Raw genomic sequence first — 14,124 nt, forward strand, 5'->3', positions numbered from 1 at the left:
ATGCTAAAGAATACCTGAACCCTTTTGATTAAACCACTTTAGTTGTTATAATGAGACCATATTTGAAAGCCATCTGTGATTTTTCTGTTCTTACTCTGCAATGACCTTGGCAATGACAAGTTAAAAATAAAATGTATGCAAATTTTATAATGGAGAATGCGGGCATCGATCAAGCTACCTCTCGCATGCTATGCGAGCGCTCTACCATTTGAGCTAATTCCCCTGTGTGTTTAATCTGCATAACATGAAAAAAGTAACCGTATTGCCTTCCACACTTTATTTGAAGTCCAATTGCCCATAACAGTGTTAAGTTCACTCCTAACTTATGCCTTACCTCCACTTATGGGATGTTTTACAGTTCAGGTTGGCCTGTTTACTACTCGAATATGAGTGATATTGCGGTGTGTTCATCTAGACTCATACCCTAGCTAATCTTGAAGTTAAATTTCCCACCAATGAGAAACCAAGGGAGATACCATTTTTGATAGTTATTGCATGTCTAATGCAAGAATATTCACCAGATTATGAGAGTCAATGCAATAATCCAGCAAAAATTACTCATTTTCGCCCAACGCGGGGCTCGAACCCATGACCCTGAGATTAAGAGTCTCATGCTCTACCGACTAAGCTAGCCGGGCTCCCACTTCAAGATGGTATGCAGACTCATCATTTTTTATAAAGGAAATCCATTCCTGGACAATTTTTGGGAGTTATTGCAGGTCTAATGCAAGATTAATCTCCATATTATGAGAGTCAATGCAATATTCAGGCAAAAATTACTCGTTATCGCCCAACGTGGGGCTCGAACCCACGACCCTGAGATTAAGAGTCTCATGCTCTACCGACTGAGCTAGCCGGGCTCCCTCCTTAAGACAGTATGCAGACCAATCCCTTTTTGTGAAGAAAATCAAATCCTGGATATTCCTCTACTCTTGTTTTGCAAGGAAAGCCAGATTTATACATCCTTCAGAGGACAGAGTGTCAAAAAAAATAAGAGAAAATGAAAACGGAAGTTGTGAGAACTTCATTTTGAGATTGCATAAGAATTCAAATTCCTCTCACATGCTAAAGAATACCTGAACCCTTTTGATTAAACCACTTTAGTTGTTATAATGAGACCATATTTGAAAGCCATCTGTGATTTTTCTGTTCTTACTCTGCAATGACCTTGGCAATGACAAGTTAAAAATAAAATGTATGCAAATTTTATAATGGAGAATGCGGGCATCGATACCGCTACCTCTCGCATGCTAAGCGAGCGCTCTACCATTTGAGCTAATTCCCCTGTGTGTTTAATCTGCATAACATGAAAAAAGTAACCTCACTGCCTTACACACTTTAATTGAAGTCCAATTGCCCATAACAGTGTTCAGTTCACTCCTAACTTATGCTTTACCTTCACTTATGGGATGTTTTACAGTTCAGGTTGGCCTGTTTATTACTCGAATATGAGTGATATTGTGGTGTGTTCATCTAGACTCATACCCTAGCTAATCTTGAAGTTAAATTTCCCACCAATGAGAAACCAAGGGAGATACCATTTTTGATAGTTATTGCATGTCTAATGCAAGAATATTCACCAGATTATGAGAGTCAATGCAATAATCCAGCAAAAATTACTCATTTTCGCCCAATGTGGGGCTCGAACCCACGACCCTGAGATTAAGAGTCTCATGCTCTACCGACTGAGCTAGCCGGGCTCCCACTTCAAGATGGTATGCAGACTAATAATTTTTAATGAAGGAAATCCATTCCTGGACAATTTTTGGGAGTTATTGCAGGTCTAATGCAAGATTAATCTCCATATTATGAGAGTCAATGCAATATTCAGGCAAAAATTACTCGTTTTCGCACTACGTGGGGCTCGAACCCACGACCCTGAGATTAAGAGTCTCATGCTCTACCGACTGAGCTAGCCGGGCTCCCTCCTTAAGACAGTATGCAGACCAATCCCTTTTTGTGAAGAAAATCAAATCCTGGATATTCCTCTACTCTTGTTTTGCAAGGAAAGCCAGATTTATACATCCTTCAGAGGACAGTGTCAAAAAAAAAAAAAGAGAAAATGAAAACGGAAGTTGTGAGAACTTCATTTTGAGATTGCATAAGAATTCAAATTCCTCTCACATGCTAAAGAATACCTGAACCCTTTTGATTAAACCACTTTAGTTGTTATAATGAGACCATATTTGAAAGCCATCTGTGATTTTTCTGTTCTTACTCTGCAATGACCTTGGCAATGACAAGTTAAAAATAAAATGTATGCAAATTTTATAATGTAGAATGCGGGCATCGATCCCGCAACCTCTCGCATGCTAAGCGAGCGCTCTACCATTTGAGCTAATTCCCCTGTGTGTTTAATCTGCATAACATGAAAAAAGTAACCTCACTGCCTTCCACACTTTATTTGAAGTCCAATTGCCCATAACAGTGTTCAGTTCACTCCTAACTTATGCCTTACCTTCACTTATGGGATGTTTTACAGTTCAGGTTGGCCTGTTTACTACTCGAATATGAGTGATATTGTGGTGTGTTCATCTAGACTCATACCCTAGCTAATCTTGAAGTTAAATTTCCCACCAATGAGAAACCAAGGGAGATACCATTTTTGATAGTTATTGCATGTCTAATGCAAGAATATTCACCAGATTATGAGAGTCAATGCAATAATCCAGGAAAAATTACTCATTTTCGCCCAACGTGGGGCTCGAACCCACGACCCTGAAATTAAGAGTCTCATGCTCTACTGACTGAGCTAGCCAGGCTCCCACTTCAAGATGGTATGCAGACTAATTATTTTTTATGAAGGAAATCCATTCCTGGACAATTTTTGGGAGTTATTGCAGGTCTAATGCAAGATTAATCTCCATATTATGAGAGTCAATGCAATATTCAGGCAAAAATTACTCTTTTTCGCCCAACGTGGGGCTCGAACACACGACCCTGAGATTAAGAGTCTCATGCTCTACCGACTGAGCTAGCCGGGCTCCCTCCTTAAGACAGTATGCAGACCAATCCCTTTTTGTGAAGAAAATCAAATCCTGGATATTCCTCTACTCTTGTTTTGCAAGGAAATCCAGATTTATACATCCTTCAGAGGACAGAGTGTCAAAAAAATAAGAGAAAATGCAAATGGAAGTTGTGAGAACTTCATTTTGAGATTGCATAAGAATTCAAATTCCTCTCACATGCTAAAGAATACCTGAACCCTTTTGATTAAACCACTTTAGTTGTTATAATGAGACCATATTTGAAAGCCATCTGTGATTTTTCTGTTCTTACTCTGCAATGACCTTGGCAATGACAAGTTAAAAATAAAATGTATGCAAATTTTATAATGGAGAATGCGGGCATCGATCCCGCTACCTCTCGCATGCTAAGCGAGCGCTCTACCATTTGAGCTAATTCCCCTGTGTGTTTAATCTGCATAACATGAAAAAAAGTAACCTTACTGCCTTCCACACTTTATTTGAAGTCCAATTGCCCATAACAGTGTTAAGTTCACTCCTAACTTATGCCTTACCTCCAGCTTATGGGATGTTTTACAGTTCAGGTTGGCCTGTTTACTACTCGAATATGAGTGATATTGCGGTGTGTTCATCTAGACTCATACCCAAGCTAATCTTGAAGTTAAATTTCCCACCAATGAGAAACCAAGGGAGATACCATTTCTGATAGTTATTGCATGTCTAATGCAAGAATAATCACCAGATTATGAGAGTCCAGCAAAAATTACTCATTTTCGCCCAACGTGGGGCTCGAACCCACAACCCTGAGATTAAGAGTCTCATGCTCTACCGACTGAGCTAGCCGGGCTCCCTCCTTAAGACAGTATTCAGACCAATCCCTTTTTGTGAAGAAAATCAAATCCTGGATATTCCTCTACTCTTGTTTTGCAAGGAAAGCCAGATTTATACATCCTTCAGAGGACAGTGTCAAAAAAAAAAATAAGAGAAAATGAAAACGGAAGTTGTGAGAACTTCATTTTGAGATTGCATAAGAATTCAAATTCCTCTCACATGCTAAAGAATACCTGAACCCTTTTGATTAAACCACTTTAGTTGTTATAATGAGACCATATTTGAAAGCCATCTGTGATTTTTCTGTTCTTACTCTGCAATGACCTTGGCAATGACAAGTTAAAAATAAAATGTATGCAAATTTTATAATGGAGAATGCGGGATTCGATCCCGCTACCTCTCGCATGCTAAGCGAGCGCTCTACCATTTGAGCTAATTCCCCTGAGTGTTTAATCTGCATAACATGAAGAAAGTAACCTTACTGCCTTCCACACTTTATTTGAAGTCCAATTGCCCATAACAGTGTTAAGTTCACTCCTAACTTATGCCTTACCTCCACTTATGGGATGTTTTACAGTTCAGGTTGGCCTGTTTACTACTCGAATATGAGTGATATTGCGGTGTGTTCATCTAGACTCATACCCTAGCTAATCTTGAAGTTAAATTTCCCACCAATGAGAAACCAAGGGAGATACCATTTTTGATAGTAATTGCATGTCTATTGCAAGAATATTCACCAGATTATGAGAGTCAATGCAATAATCCAGCAAAAATTACTCATTTTCGCCCAACGTGGGGCTCGAACCCACGACCCTGAGATTAAGAGTCTCATGCTCTACCGACTGAGCTAGCCGGGCTCCCACTTCAAGATGGTATGCAGACTAATCATTTTTTATGAAGGAAATCCATTCCTGGACAATTTTTGGGAGTTATTGCAGGTTTAATGCAAGATTAATCTCCATATTATGAGAGTCAATGCAATATTCAGACAAAAATTACTCGTTTTCGCCCACCGTGGGGCTCGAACCCACGACCCTGAGATTAAGAGTCTCATGCTCTACCGACTGAGCTAGCTGGGCTCCCTCCTTAAGACAGTATGCAGACCAATCCCTTTTTGTGAAGAAAATCAAATCCTGGATATTCCTCTACTCTTGTTTTGCAAGGAAAGCCAGATTTATACATCCTTCAGAGGACAGAGTGTCAAAAAAAAATAAGAGAAAATGAAAACGGAAGTTGTGAGAACTTCATTTTGAGATTGCATACGAATTCAAATTCCTCTCACATGCTAAAGAATACCTGAACCCTTTTGATTAAACCACTTTAGTTGTTATAATGAGACCATATTTGAAAGCCATCTGTGATTTTTCTGTTCTTACTCTGCAATGACCTTGGCAATGACAAGTTAAAAATAAAATGTATGCAAATTTTATAATGGAGAATGCGGGCATCGATCCCGCTACCTCTCGCATGCTAAGCGAGCGCTCTACCATTTGAGCTAATTCCCCTGTGTGTTTAATCTGCATAACATGAAAAAAGTAACCTCACTGCCTTCCACACTTTATTTGAAGTCCAATTGCCCATAACAGTGTTCAGTTCACTCCTAATTTATGCCTTACCTTCACTTATGGGATGTTTTACAGTTCAGGTTGGCCTGTTTACTACTCGAATATGAGTGATATTGTGGTGTGTTCATCTAGACTCATACCCTAGCTAATCTTGAAGTTAAATTTCCCACCAATGAGAAACCAAGGGAGATACCATTTTTGATAGTTATTGCATGTCTAATGCAAGAATATTCACCAGATTATGAGAGTCAATGCAATAATCCAGCAAAAATTACTCATTTTTGCCCAACGTGGGGCTCAAACCCATGACCCTGAGATTAAGAGTCTCATGCTCTACCGACTGAGCTAGCCGGGCTCCCACTTCAAGATGGTATGCAGACTAATCATTTTTTATGAAGGAAATCCATTCCTGGACAATTTTTGGGAGTTATTGCAGGTCTAATGCAAGATTAATCTCCATATTATGAGAGTCAATGCAATATTCAGGCAAAAATTACTTGTTTTCGCCCAACATGGGGCTCGAACCCACGACCCTGAGATTAAGAGTCTCATGCTCTACCGACTGAGCTAGCCGGGTTCCCTCCTTAAGACAGTATGCAGACCAATCCCTTTTTGTGAAGAAAATCAAATCCTGGATATTCCTCTACTCTTGTTTTGCAAGGAAAGCCAGATTTATACATCCTTCAGAGGACAGAGTGTCAAAAAAAAATAAGAGAAAATGAAAACGGAAGTTGTGAGAACTTCATTTTGAGATTGCATAAGAATTCAAATTCCTCTCACATGCTAAAGAATACCTGAACCCTTTTGATTAAACCACTTTAGTTGTTATAATGAGACCATATTTGAAAGCCATCTGTGATTTTTCTGTTCTTACTCTGCAATGACCTTGGCAATGACAAGTTAAAAATAAAATGTATGCAAATTTTATAATGTAGAATGCGGGCATCGATCCCGCTACCTCTCGCATGCTAAGCGAGCGCTCTACCATTTGAGCTAATTCCCCTGAGTGTTTAATCTGCATAACATGAAGAAAGTAACCTTACTGCCTTCCACACTTTATTTGAAGTCCAATTGCCCATAACAGTGTTAAGTTCACTCCTAACTTATGCCTTACCTCCACTTATGGGATGTTTTACAGTTCAGGTTGGCCTGTTTACTACTCGAATATGAGTGATATTGCGGTGTGTTCATCTAGACTCATACCCTAGCTAATCTTGAAGTTAAATTTCCCACCAATGAGAAACCAAGGGAGATACCATTTTTGATAGTAATTGCATGTCTAATGCAAGAATATTCACCAGATTATGAGAGTCAATGCAATAATCCAGCAAAAATTACTCATTTTCGCCCAACGTGGGGCTCGAACCCACGACCCTGAGATTAAGAGTCTCATGCTCTACCGACTGAGCTAGCCGGGCTCCCACTTCAAGATGGTATGCAGACTAATAATTTTTAATGAAGGAAATCCATTCCTGGACAATTTTTGGGAGTTATTGCAGGTCTAATGCAAGATTAATCTCCATATTATGAGAGTCAATGCAATATTCAGGCAAAAATTACTCGTTTTCGCCCAACGTGGGGCTCGAACCCACGACCCTGAGATTAAGAGTCTCATGCTCTACCGACTGAGCTAGCCGGGCTCCCTCCTTAAGACAGTATGCAGACCAATCCCTTTTTGTGAAGAAAATCAAATCCTGGATATTCCTCTACTCTTGTTTTGCAAGGAAAGCCAGATTTATACATCCTTCAGAGGACAGTGTCAAAAAAAAAATAAGAGAAAATGAAAACGGAAGTTGTGAGAACTTCATTTTGAGATTGCATAAGAATTCAAATTCCTCTCACATGCTAAAGAATACCTGAACCCTTTTGATTAAACCACTTTAGTTGTTATAATGAGACCATATTTGAAAGCCATCTGTGATTTTTCTGTTCTTACTCTGCAATGACCTTGGCAATGACAAGTTAAAAATAAAATGTATGCAAATTTTATAATGTAGAATGCGGGCATCGATCCCGCAACCTCTCGCATGCTAAGCGAGCGCTCTACCATTTGAGCTAATTCCCCTGTGTGTTTAATCTGCATAACATGAAAAAAGTAACCTCACTGCCTTCCACACTTTATTTGAAGTCCAATTGCCCATAACAGTGTTCAGTTCACTCCTAACTTATGCCTTACCTTCACTTATGGGATGTTTTACAGTTCAGGTTGGCCTGTTTACTACTCGAATATGAGTGATATTGCGGTGTGTTCATCTAGACTCATACCCAAGCTAATCTTGAAGTTAAATTTCCCACCAATGAGAAACCAAGGGAGATACCATTTCTGATAGTTATTGCATGTCTAATGCAAGAATAATCACCAGATTATGAGAGTCCAGCAAAAATTACTCATTTTCGCCCAACGTGGGGCTCGAACCCACGACCCTGAGATTAAGAGTCTCATGCTCTACCGACTGAGCTAGCCGGGCTCCCTCCTTAAGACAGTATGCAGACCAATCCCTTTTTGTGAAGAAAATCAAATCCTGGATATTCCTCTACTCTTGTTTTGCAAGGAAAGCCAGATTTATACATCCTTCAGAGGACAGTGTCAAAAAAAAAATAAGAGAAAATGAAAACGGAAGTTGTGAGAACTTCATTTTGAGATTGCATAAGAATTCAAATTCCTCTCACATGCTAAAGAATACCTGAACCCTTTTGATTAAACCACTTTAGTTGTTATAATGAGACCATATTTGAAAGCCATCTGTGATTTTTCTGTTCTTACTCTGCAATGACCTTGGCAATGACAAGTTAAAAATAAAATGTAGGCAAATTTTATAATGGAGAATGCAGGATTCGATCCCGCTACCTCTCGCATGCTAAGCGAGCGCTCTACCATTTGAGCTAATTCCCCTGAGTGTTTAATCTGCATAACATGAAGAAAGTAACCTTACTGCCTTCCACACTTTATTTGAAGTCCAATTGCCCATAACAGTGTTAAGTTCACTCCTAACTTATGCCTTACCTCCACTTATGGGATGTTTTACAGTTCAGGTTGGCCTGTTTACTACTCGAATATGAGTGATATTGCGGTGTGTTCATCTAGACTCATACCCTAGCTAATCTTGAAGTTAAATTTCCCACCAATGAGAAACCAAGGGAGATACCATTTTTGATAGTAATTGCATGTCTAATGCAAGAATATTCACCAGATTATGAGAGTCAATGCAATAATCCAGCAAAAATTACTCATTTTCGCCCAACGTGGGGCTCGAACCCACGACCCTGAGATTAAGAGTCTCATGCTTTACCGACTGAGCTAGCCAGGCTCCCACTTCAAGATGGTATGCAGACTAATCATTTTTTATGAAGGAAATCCATTCCTGGACAATTTTTGGGAGTTATTGCAGGTTTAATGCAAGATTAATCTCCATATTATGAGAGTCAATGCAATATTCAGGCAAAAATTACTCGTTTTCGCCCAACGTGGGGCTCGAACCCACGACCCTGAGATTAAGAGTCTCATGCTCTACCGACTGAGCTAGCTGGGCTCCCTCCTTAAGACAGTATGCAGACCAATCCCTTTTTGTGAAGAAAATCAAATCCTGGATATTCCTCTACTCTTGTTTTGCAAGGAAAGCCAGATTTATACATCCTTCAGAGGACAGAGTGTCAAAAAAAAATAAGAGAAAATGAAAACGGAAGTTGTGAGAACTTCATTTTGAGATTGCATAAGAATTCAAATTCCTCTCACATGCTAAAGAATACCTGAACCCTTTTGATTAAACCACTTTAGTTGTTATAATGAGACCATATTTGAAAGCCATCTGTGATTTTTCTGTTCTTACTCTGCAATGACCTTGGCAATGACAAGTTAAAAATAAAATGTATGCAAATTTTATAATGGAGAATGCGGGCATCGATCCCGCTACCTCTCGCATGCTAAGCGAGCGCTCTACCATTTGAGCTAATTCCCCTGTGTGTTTAATCTGCATAACATGAAAAAAGTAACCTCACTGCCTTCCACACTTTATTTGAAGTCCAATTGCCCATAACAGTGTTCAGTTCACTCCTAATTTATGCCTTACCTTCACTTATGGGATGTTTTACAGTTCAGGTTGGCCTGTTTACTACTCGAATATGAGTGATATTGTGGTGTGTTCATCTAGACTCATACCCTAGCTAATCTTGAAGTTAAATTTCCCACCAATGAGAAACCAAGGGAGATACCATTTTTGATAGTTATTGCATGTCTAATGCAAGAATATTCACCAGATTATGAGAGTCAATGCAATAATCCAGCAAAAATTACTCATTTTTGCCCAACGTGGGGCTCAAACCCATGACCCTGAGATTAAGAGTCTCATGCTCTACCGACTGAGCTAGCCGGGCTCCCACTTCAAGATGGTATGCAGACTAATCATTTTTTATGAAGGAAATCCATTCCTGGACAATTTTTGGGAGTTATTGCAGGTCTAATGCAAGATTAATCTCCATATTATGAGAGTCAATGCAATATTCAGGCAAAAATTACTCGTTTTCGCCCAACATGGGGCTCGAACCCACGACCCTGAGATTAAGAGTCTCATGCTCTACCGACTGAGCTAGCCGGGTTCCCTCCTTAAGACAGTATGCAGACCAATCCCTTTTTGTGAAGAAAATCAAATCCTGGATATTCCTCTACTCTTGTTTTGCAAGGAAAGCCAGATTTATACATCCTTCAGAGGACAGAGTGTCAAAAAAAAATAAGAGAAAATGAAAACGGAAGTTGTGAGAACTTCATTTTGAGATTGCATAAGAATTCAAATTCCTCTCACATGCTAAAGAATACCTGAACCCTTTTGATTAAACCACTTTAGTTGTTATAATGAGACCATATTTGAAAGCCATCTGTGATTTTTCTGTTCTTACTCTGCAATGACCTTGGCAATGACAAGTTAAAAATAAAATGTATGCAAATTTTATAATGTAGAATGCGGGCATCGATCCCGCTACCTCTCGCATGCTAAGCGAGCGCTCTACCATTTGAGCTAATTCCCCTGTGTGTTTAATCTGCATAACATGAAAAAAGTAACCTCACTGCCTTCCACACTTTATTTGAAGTCCAATTTCCCATAACAGTGTTCAGTTCACTCCTAACTTATGCCTTACCTTCACTTATGGGATGTTTTACAGTTCAGGTTGGCCTTTTTACTACTCGAATATGAGTGATATTGTGGTGTGTTCATCTAGACTCATACACTAGCTAATCTTGAAGTTAAATTTCCCACCAATGAGAAACCAAGGGAGATACCATTTTTGATAGTTATTGCATGTCTAATGCAAGAATATTCACCAGATTATGAGAGTCAATGCAATAATCCAGCAAAAATTACTCATTTTCGCCCAACGTGGGGCTCGAACCCACGACCCTGAAATTAAGAGTCTCATGCTCTACCGACTGAGCTAGCCAGGCTCCCACTTCAAGATGGTATGCAGACTAATTATTTTTTATGAAGGAAATCCATTCCTGGACAATTTTTGGGAGTTATTGCAGGTCTAATGCAAGATTAATCTCCATATTATGAGAGTCAATGCAATATTCAGGCAAAAATTACTCTTTTTCGCCCAACGTGGGGCTCGAACACACGACCCTGAGATTAAGAGTCTCATGCTCTACCGACTGAGCTAGCCGGGCTCCCAACTTCAAGATGGTATGCAGACTAATCATTTTTTATGAAGGTAATCCATTCCTGGACAATTTTTGGGAGTTATTGCAGGTCTAATGCAAGATTAATCTCCATATTATGAGAGTCAATGCAATATTCAGGCAAAAATTATTCGTTTTCGCCCAACGTGGGGCTCGAACCCACGACCCTGAGATTAAGAGTCTCATGCTCTACCGACTGAGCTAGCCGGGCTCCCTCCTTAAGACAGTATGCAGACCAATCCCTTTTTGTGAAGAAAATCAAATCCTGGATATTCCTCTACTCTTGTTTTGCAAGGAAAGCCATATTTATACATCCTTCATAGGACATAGTGTCAAAACAAAATAAGAGAAAATGAAAACGGAAGTTGTGAGAACTTCATTTTGAGATTGCATAAGAATTCAAATTCCTCTCACATGCTAAAGAATACCTGAACCCTTTTGATTAAACCACTTTAGTTGTTATAATGAGACCATATTTGAAAGCCATCTGTGATTTTTCTGTTCTTACTCTGCAATGACCTTGGCAATGACAAGTTAAAAATAAAATGTATGCAAATTTTATAATGGAGAATGCGGGCATCGATCCCGCTACCTCTCGCATGCTAAGCGAGCGCTCTACCATTTGAGCTAATTCCCCTGTGTGTTTAATCTGCATAACATGAAAAAAGTAACCTCACTGCCTTCCACACTTTATTTGAAGTCCAATTGCCCATAACAGTGTTCAGTTCACTCCTAACTTATGCCTTACCTTCACTTATGGGATGTTTTACAGTTCAGGTTGGCCTGTTTACTACTCGAATATGAGTGATATTGTGGTGTGTTCATCTAGACTCATACCCTAGCTAATCTTGAAGTTAAATTTCCCACCAATGAGAAACCAAGGGAGATACCATTTTTGATAGTTATTGCATGTCTAATGCAAGAATATTCACCAGATTATGAGAGTCAATGCAATAATCCAGCAAAAATTACTCATTTTTGCCCAACGTGGGGCTCAAACCCATGACCCTGAGATTAAGAGTCTCATGCTCTACCGACTAAGCTAGCCGGGCTCCCACTTCAAGATGGTATGCAGACTAATCATTTTTTATGAAGGAAATCCATTCCTGGACAATTTTTGGGAGTTATTGCAGGTCTAATGCAAGATTAATCTCCATATTATGAGAGTCAATGCAATATTCAGGCAAAAATTACTCGTTTTCGCCCAACATGGGGCTCGAACCCACGACCCTGAGATTAAGAGTCTCATGCTCTACCGACTGAGCTAGCCGGGTTCCCTCCTTAAGACAGTATGCAGACCAATCCCTTTTTGTGAAGAAAATCAAATCCTGGATATTCCTCTACTCTTGTTTTGCAAGGAAAGCCAGATTTATACATCCTTCAGAGGACAGAGTGTCAAAAAAAAATAAGAGAAAATGAAAACGGAAGTTGTGAGAACTTCATTTTGAGATTGCATAAGAATTCAAATTCCTCTCACATGCTAAAGAATACCTGAACCCTTTTGATTAAACCACTTTAGTTGTTATAATGAGACCATATTTGAAAGCCATCTGTGATTTTTCTGTTCTTAATCTGCAATGACCTGGGCAATGACAAGTTAAAAATAAAATGTATGCAAATTTTATAATGGAGAATGCGGGCATCGATCCCGCTACCTCTCGCATGCTAAGCGAGCGCTCTACCATTTGAGCTAATTCCCCTGTGTGTTTAATCTGCATAACATTAAAAAAGTAACCTCACTGCCTTCCACACATTATTTGAAGTCCAATTGCCCATAACAGTGTTCAGTTCACTCCTAACTTATGCCTTACCTTCACTTATGGGATGTTTTACAGTTCAGGTTGGCCTGTTTACTACTCGAATATGAGTGATATTGTGGTGTGTTCATCTAGACTCATACCCTAGCTAATCTTGAAGTTAAATTTCCCACCAATGAGAAACCAAGGGTGATACCATTTTTGATAGTTATTGCATGTCTAATGCAAGAATATTCACCAGATTATGAGAGTCAATGCAATAATCCAGCAAAAATTACTCATTTTTGCCCAACGTGGGGCTCAAACCCACGACCCTGAGATTAAGAGTCTCATGCTCTACCGACTGAGCTAGCCGGGCTCCCACTTCAAGATGGTATGCAGACTAATTATTTTTTATGAAGGAAATCCATTCCTGGACAATTTTTGGGAGTGCGGGGAATGAGATTTTGATATCAATTTTTGATTATGATCAATTTAATAATTTATCTCATTCGTCAATTTCGGACCGAGTTATATCTGTCATTGAGTAAAAGACAACCCCCGCATAGGTTAGACAAACCCCATTAACTGACGCCACTCCGAAGAACCACTTACAACTGATAAAGTTTAAGAGTTTTTATATGAAGTAATTTTGAATGCAATACAATCCACTCAGGATAAAATCTCAAAGTATACAAATTACAAAATCAGTTATAATATCAGCAACTTAAGCTTTGATGTGAAGTGGTTCCTTCTGCGTCACCTGCAGTAAGATAAAATAACCAAGTTAAAACTGTCCCTACTCTATGCTACGTGACATCCCTACTTCGCAAGTTTCTTCCCTAAAAAGGTGTCAGCAGTTTGACTTCCAAAGAAGTTCAAACTCTCTTAGCCTCTAAAAGAATCTTAAGTTTCAGAAGCAGTACCCTATCTGCCTACCCATCCGCTCTCTCTAAGGGTCCTCGGCCTACTGCTCCCTTGCGCTCTGATCTCTCAGCGCATCTGCTCAAGGCATCTACCCTTGCCTTCGCTCTCGCCTTAGCCTAATGCTAATTGCTCTCCTCCCGGGGTGCTGTCCCTAAAATACACAATCACAGTGTGGGTGGAACGCCCCTTGACCCCCACCACGGACTTTCCCCGATGATGTCAGCTTCCTGCTTCTTCCATTGGTCCATTCCTTGCGTCGTTCGTTAAGTTGACCCTTCTCCTTAGATGTCATCTTCATCATCTCGCTGGCTACCTTCATTGACACTTTTAGCGCAAAAGTCAAACGACCTTAGACAAAACTTCAACTCCATGTCGCTTAACTTGACCCTTCTAGGTCCTGTGAATGGTCTTGTCAAAACATGGTTCACATT

General features: G+C 39.6%; 14 non-coding genes across 14 annotated transcripts; all 14 read right to left on the minus strand.

Moving 5' to 3' along the window:
- Window positions 1–787: 787 nt before the first annotated feature.
- Window positions 788–860, minus strand: TRNAK-CUU (transfer RNA lysine (anticodon CUU)). The gene has a single exon. It is a non-coding gene; the product is annotated as a tRNA-Lys (tRNA).
- Window positions 861–3,335: 2,475 nt separating this feature from the next.
- On the minus strand, window positions 3,336–3,408 carry TRNAA-AGC (transfer RNA alanine (anticodon AGC)). The gene has a single exon. It is a non-coding gene; the product is annotated as a tRNA-Ala (tRNA).
- Window positions 3,409–4,166: 758 nt separating this feature from the next.
- Window positions 4,167–4,239, minus strand: TRNAA-AGC (transfer RNA alanine (anticodon AGC)). Its single transcript has one exon. It is a non-coding gene; the product is annotated as a tRNA-Ala (tRNA).
- Window positions 4,240–4,581: 342 nt separating this feature from the next.
- Window positions 4,582–4,654, minus strand: TRNAK-CUU (transfer RNA lysine (anticodon CUU)). The gene has a single exon. It is a non-coding gene; the product is annotated as a tRNA-Lys (tRNA).
- A 575-nt stretch (window positions 4,655–5,229) lies between these two features.
- On the minus strand, window positions 5,230–5,302 carry TRNAA-AGC (transfer RNA alanine (anticodon AGC)). Its single transcript has one exon. It is a non-coding gene; the product is annotated as a tRNA-Ala (tRNA).
- A 1,405-nt stretch (window positions 5,303–6,707) lies between these two features.
- TRNAK-CUU (transfer RNA lysine (anticodon CUU)) lies at window positions 6,708–6,780 on the minus strand. The gene has a single exon. It is a non-coding gene; the product is annotated as a tRNA-Lys (tRNA).
- A 149-nt stretch (window positions 6,781–6,929) lies between these two features.
- Window positions 6,930–7,002, minus strand: TRNAK-CUU (transfer RNA lysine (anticodon CUU)). The gene has a single exon. It is a non-coding gene; the product is annotated as a tRNA-Lys (tRNA).
- A 755-nt stretch (window positions 7,003–7,757) lies between these two features.
- On the minus strand, window positions 7,758–7,830 carry TRNAK-CUU (transfer RNA lysine (anticodon CUU)). Its single transcript has one exon. It is a non-coding gene; the product is annotated as a tRNA-Lys (tRNA).
- Window positions 7,831–8,182: 352 nt separating this feature from the next.
- TRNAA-AGC (transfer RNA alanine (anticodon AGC)) lies at window positions 8,183–8,255 on the minus strand. Its single transcript has one exon. It is a non-coding gene; the product is annotated as a tRNA-Ala (tRNA).
- A 564-nt stretch (window positions 8,256–8,819) lies between these two features.
- On the minus strand, window positions 8,820–8,892 carry TRNAK-CUU (transfer RNA lysine (anticodon CUU)). The gene has a single exon. It is a non-coding gene; the product is annotated as a tRNA-Lys (tRNA).
- A 353-nt stretch (window positions 8,893–9,245) lies between these two features.
- Window positions 9,246–9,318, minus strand: TRNAA-AGC (transfer RNA alanine (anticodon AGC)). The gene has a single exon. It is a non-coding gene; the product is annotated as a tRNA-Ala (tRNA).
- Window positions 9,319–11,168: 1,850 nt separating this feature from the next.
- TRNAK-CUU (transfer RNA lysine (anticodon CUU)) lies at window positions 11,169–11,241 on the minus strand. Its single transcript has one exon. It is a non-coding gene; the product is annotated as a tRNA-Lys (tRNA).
- Window positions 11,242–11,594: 353 nt separating this feature from the next.
- On the minus strand, window positions 11,595–11,667 carry TRNAA-AGC (transfer RNA alanine (anticodon AGC)). The gene has a single exon. It is a non-coding gene; the product is annotated as a tRNA-Ala (tRNA).
- A 990-nt stretch (window positions 11,668–12,657) lies between these two features.
- On the minus strand, window positions 12,658–12,730 carry TRNAA-AGC (transfer RNA alanine (anticodon AGC)). Its single transcript has one exon. It is a non-coding gene; the product is annotated as a tRNA-Ala (tRNA).
- Between the last annotated feature and the right edge of the window lie 1,394 nt (window positions 12,731–14,124).

The sequence above is a fragment of the Lissotriton vulgaris genome, chromosome 1_1 (genome assembly GCF_964263255.1).
Source record: "Lissotriton vulgaris chromosome 1_1, aLisVul1.2, whole genome shotgun sequence".
Lineage (NCBI taxonomy): Eukaryota > Metazoa > Chordata > Amphibia > Caudata > Salamandridae > Lissotriton > Lissotriton vulgaris.